This window comes from Mytilus galloprovincialis, chromosome 6 (genome assembly GCF_965363235.1).
Source record: "Mytilus galloprovincialis chromosome 6, xbMytGall1.hap1.1, whole genome shotgun sequence".
Lineage (NCBI taxonomy): Eukaryota > Metazoa > Mollusca > Bivalvia > Mytilida > Mytilidae > Mytilus > Mytilus galloprovincialis.
This window is the reverse complement of record NC_134843.1, coordinates 96,507,930-96,514,346: the sequence shown is the minus strand read 5'-3', so window position 1 is coordinate 96,514,346 and position 6,417 is coordinate 96,507,930.

Genomic DNA, 6,417 nt, shown 5'->3' with positions numbered 1-6,417 from the left:
TTTTTAAAATTGCTGTTCACCATTTACATTTTTACAACTGTTTACAGAGGGGGGGGCAAGGGGTTTAACTGTTATGCTGTTATGGGGTAATTTAATTCTTTGTTATCTGTTATTCTGAAAATATATTTACTGTTAGCTGTTATGGTCTTATTCCTTGTTATCTGTTATAGGACTATTATTTTTATTGTTATCTGTTATAGTGAGATTGTTTTGCTGTTAACTGTTATTGAAAATTGGAATGTTAGCATTTTGACAGCCAATCTTAAGTAGAAATTGAAGAAAATTGAACATTGTGATTTGGATGGAAAGTTGTGTCAGTTGCACTCATACCACATCTTTTTATTATCACTATTGGGGTCTTTCCATTGGTAATATGGAGGTCACGTATTTGCAGAAGGATTCCCGGAGTAACAAACATCACATAAACATATTTAAAAACAGTGGGGTCCAGGACCATTGCAGTATACATTATTATTAATCTTTGTAATAAATTCCATTGTCTGTGAACATGTTTTTAGATGTAAGATTTTGTACAAATTATAGTTTGTTTTTTTTTTACTTTGTACACATTTTTCTTATAAATTATAATTTGTATTTTGACTTTGTACACAGTTTTTGTACAGATTATAATTTGTGAAAATGACCATTTGTATAAAAGTTGACTAAAAATCACTTTTAAAAATGTATAACTTTTAAAATAACTTATCATATGGATTTTTTTTATGAAAAAAAAAAGCCTTGATACACGTATATAATTTTAATTCAATGACCAAATAATAAACTTTTTGTTGTACTGTTACACCACTGTCCGAGGTTAGGCACCAACTAACATGTTTAACCCCGCCACATTATGTATGTGCCTGTCCCAAGTCATCAGGAGCCTGCAATTCAGTGGTTGTTTTCGTTTATTATTTTTTGAGATAAATCAAGCTGTTAAATTTCTCGTTTTGATTGTTTTTCGTTTGTCATTTTAAGGCCTTTTATATCTGACTATGCAGTATTGGTTTGTTGCTCATAGTCGAAGGTGGTATGATGAGCTATAGTTGTTAATTTCTGTGTCTTTTTGTCTCTTTTGGAGAGTTGTCTTATTGGCAATCATACCACATCTTCTTTTATACTTATTTACAAAATACAAAAATAGTATATATGTATCATTTGTTTGAGCATGTGAGTGAAATGTTGCCTTTTGGGAATTACACGACATCTTTTTCTTTAGCATTCACACTTAAAAGTACTACTCCTCCTCTTTGTATTTACATGAAAGAGAACCCTGACTATCAATATTTCGATAGCTTTTTAACTGGTTCACATAATGAAAAGTGAAGCTTAGAAACTGTTGCTGCAAATAAAGATGTGTCTTTAACAGCTTCAAATATTTAATTTTTCGACAAAATATCCTTAAAATAAGTGAATATATATGTCTCTGTTAAGGCCTAGCAATCCATGCAACCAGTTATAATAAGATGTACTGACAGTACTGTATTGGTCCTTGTTGGACTGATTTTAAAATTTCATTTACTGTTATCTGTTATTGTCCCTTTTCAATTCCTTGTTATCTGTTTTAAGCCAAATCAATTTACTGTTTTGCTGTTATTGGAACCCCCTTGCCCCCCTCTTTACACAGTAGAGGCAAACATTACGATAAATGTATAACATGTCTCTGGTGCAAGTGATTTATTTCCATTGTGCATATGATATATATAATATGATCTGACTTAACCCCTGAATCATTATGAGATAAAAGCTTTAACGCTTATAAAACTACATGCATCTTGTCCATTTCCTTGTATAATTGTCTCGTACTTGATACAGTACTTCAGAGACATATAAATACAGTATACAAATTTAGTATACATGTCTCTGAGTACTTTAAGAGTAGTAATTTTTTATTTAAGAATTCTTTACAATTAGTCGATAATTTCACTGAAAAATTTCCATCGAACCAAGTTTAACATTTGTAATTTCGGGACCTTTTATTGAGGACTATGCGGTATGGCTTTGCTCAATGCTGAAGGTCGTACGGTGATCTTATAGCTTTTAATTTCTGTGTCATTTGGTCTCTTGTCGATAGTTGTCCAGTTGGCCATCATACCACATCTTCTTTTTTTTATATTTAGTAACACTTTTCTACAATCTAATAAAAATCTAGATCTTTGATTTCATTATCCTCGTAAGCGACGGGGATGGTCTTTGATTTCATTATGCTCGTAAGGGGATAAAAACATCAGATTATGAGGATAACGAAATCAGAGGTCTATTTTTTATTACATTGACTTTTCTATAACACTTATCTATATTCTTTTCGTGTCGGGACTCTTGAGGTATTGGATGTTCTCATTGCAGTTGACGGTCATACGGCAGCCTATAATTGATTATATTCACTTCATTTAAACTATATGTCGATAGTTATATGACCGGAATATTTGGACAGTGCAATGAAATTAGTTTTTAAACAACAGTTTAGTATTTCAATTGTTTTAATGTATATTTAGGTTTTGCATTTATTTTATTATTCTAGACTTTGTCGTAAATTTAGGCATAAGTGTTTTACACGGATTATGTGTCATAATCTTGGACAAAGGTCTTAAATGCATTTACTCTATTTATTTCATTATTTATTCTCTGTGACAGTTTGGACTATAATTTACAAATACGTGTCGGACACTAATTACTCTTTTAATCTATTGTTATTTCTAATTTCTAATTTGTCATCTGTTAATCTTCTTAATCCTTTAATTGCTTGTGCTTATATATATTGTTATTGTTTGTATGTTACTTTACACTTAGTTTGGAGTTTGGTGTTCGGTCTCGCCGGACTGCTGAAATAAAAGTTTTAGGAGCGAAATATTCCTTCTTGATTTACATTTAGTCGGAACGCCATTCCACCCGGCTATAGTTATCTCATTGGCAATCATACCTCATCTCCCTATTCTTACATTGTAAAGGATGCAAAACATCCGTGACTTGAGACAAGTTACAGTTTTACGAATATAACCCAATAAATATAATTGTCAGGTTACAAGCATTGGTACATATAAACTCTATTTGTAATGGTTTTAAAGCTATTAACTATTAAACCTATATTTATTTATAAACAAAACTTTTGATTTTATTATTTTATTATTTATACTGCATATGTTTGACGTCTTTATGACAAATTAAACTATTGAACTTGAAATATTTGTTTCTGAAAATCTAAGTCAATAATCGAAAGTTACAACTTGGTGACAAGTTCATATCTAAGGAGTAAACAAACTTAGTACCTAATCAACTACGTTGTCAAACTGTTCACTTTGATTTCTTATACTGAGTACCCGATCAACTACGCTATCAAACTGTACACCTATATTTCTTATACTCAGTACTCGATCAACAACGCTGTCAACTTTGCATCTAGTTTTCTTATATTGAGTATCCGATCAATTACACTATCAAACTTCACACTTAGATTTCTTGTACTGAGTACCCGATCAACTACTCTGTCATATTTTATACCTAGAGTTCTTATACTGAGTACCCGAGTAACTACACTGTCATATTTTATACCTAGAGTTCTTATACTGAGTACCCGAGTAACTACACTGTCATATTTTATACCTAGAGTTCTTATACTGAGTACCCGATCAACTACACTGTCATATTTTATAACTAGAGTTCTTATATGAAACATGAAACATGAAAACTTAATTAAACGCCTATTTCTACATATACAATATGTATTCAATGGCGTTGTACATAAATGACATATAAAATACAAAAATACTATACAAAAATACAATATGTATGTACTATACCAAAAATTGAAAATATACACTGTGATACACAAGAAAAAAGTCAGAAAAGTTCAAAATAATTTTCGAAATACAATGTTTTCAACCGACATTTAAAAGTATCCAAAGATTCAGAGTTTCTTACATTTGTACCTAGTTCATTCCACAATTTTGGCCCAATAGTACTAAAGCTTCTATCTGAAAAAGTTTTCTTTTTGTTATATGGGACTGCATAACAACCAATAGATGACTCTGACGACCTTAATGAACGTTTCGACACTTGAGGATTTAACAAATTGATCAAATATGACGGTGCATTACCTACATGACAGTTGTACATATATGTTAAGATTTTGAATGTAATTCTAGCTTTGATCGGAAGCCAGTGTAAGTCAAACAATGCCTGCTTGGCACTATCATACTTAGAACGGTTTAACACAAGTTTGGCACACATATTCTGTATACGTTGCAATTTATATAAATCAGCTTGTGAAATTCCAAAAAGTATAACATTGCAATAATCTAAATGTGATATAACCAAAGATAAGACCAAAGTTTCAGTTGCTTCTTTCGATAGATAGGATCTTATGCACTTTATTTTGTAGTAGTTCATCATTGCTGTTTTACATTTTTTAGTAATATGGTCTTTGAAGTTTAGAGTCTCATCCAGAAAAGCTCCTAAGTACCGTATACATGTTTTTGATTTTATAACATCTCCACAAATGATTATTTCTTTTGTCTGACATTTAGAGAGTTGGTGTCGACTGCCAAAGAGAATAAACTCTGTTTTCGCATTGTTCATTTTTAGTTTGTTACTGTTCATCCAGGTGTTTATATGAACAGCGCAGTCCTGTAAGTCACGAATTGCACCCATCTCATTCGTTAATGTTGGCACGAAACGTTTATTAGCAGTATGGTCGTCGGCAAATCCGTACACAGTAATAGATGGTGGAATAATGTCGAATAGAGTTCGGTCGTAGACTAAATAAAGCCAGGGACCTAAGCAACTTCCCTGTGGTACGCTACACTCAAGTTGTCGCTCTGATGATGTTGTAGAGCTGACATTTACACGACAGCTTCGAGGTCTCAAATAGGAATCGATCCATTTAAGTGCGGTTCCATTTACACCGTACTGATATTCGAGTACTTTTATCAAAATACTATGATCTACAGTATCGAATGCTGCACTTAAATCAACGGCGATCATAGCGGTGACTTCTTAATGCTCCATCCCATCGAGTATGTCATTAACGAGTCGTAGAAGGGCCGATTCGCACGAATGGAATTGACGATACGCAGATTGGTTTGTAGGAAGGAGATCATGGTCTCTCACGTGTTTATTCAGTCTATATAGCGCGCATTTTTCAATTAATTTAGACAGGAAAGACAAGTTGCTTACTGGTCTATAATTTGAGTAAATTAGTTCAAGACCAGCCTTTTTCAGCAGAGGCCTGACTACCGCTTGCTTCCATCTTAATGGGAAGACGCCTTGACTAAGAGACAAGTTAACTAACTTTGTGATAACAGGCAACAATTCACTAAGGAACGATTTAAGTACTTTCGTAGGCAAAATGTCAAGTTCGCATGATTTACATTGCAATTTATTTATGATGGTCTTAACTTCGTCTTCTGAAAGATTTTTAAATGATGTAAATAACGGAACGTCTTTGAACAATGGTTTGTAATCGTCAAAGTCTCTCAGAGAATCACGAATTGTTTTTATCTTGTTCATGAAGAAGTCCGCAAATTCATCGGGAAGTTCGTTTTCGTTTTATACTGAGTATCCGAGTAACTACACTGTCATATTTTATACCTAGAGTTCTTATACTGAGTACCCGATCAACTACACTGTCATATTTTATACCTAGAGTTCTTATACTGAGTACCCGATCAACTACACTGTCATATTTTATACCTAGAGTTCTTATACTGAGTACCCGATCAACTACACTGTCATATTTTATACCTAGATTTCTTATTCTGAGTACCCGATCAACTACGTTGTCAAACTTTACACCTATATTTCTTATTCTGAGTACCCGATCAACTACACTGTCATATTTTATACCTAGATTTCTTATTCTGAGTAGCCGATCAACTACACTGTCATATTTTATACCTAGATTTCTTATTCTGAGTACCCGAGTAACCTTGTATAGTGGTCCCAGACTAAGTTTATGCAAAGGATTAACAAGTTTACCCAGAACGTTTGCGAATTTCTGAAATGTCTGGGCTCGGTAAACAACATCACCTTAAAATTAGGATAAGCTTTTCCGCGTGAGCACATACCATTTTTTATCTTTTTTTTCTGTAATAAACAATGACATGTCTGTCTGTATGTTTAATTTTTTTCTTCAATGAATAAAATGTTTACCATCAACATGTACCCTGTGGAAATTGCATTGCAAATAATTGCACACTTTTACTCATATACAGGTAACATCATATGCTTTTTTGACAAAAAGATGGGGAATCGAATTACTAAGAAATAAAGATGCGATATAGCATGGCATGTATTCCATAAAATAATGCACTATCATGTTTTGATATACATGTTGTTCATATATATGAAAAAGTTGTACCGTGAACTTTAATTCGGCACGTAACTGTATATTTACATAACGCATATTTTATTGAATACTATTTA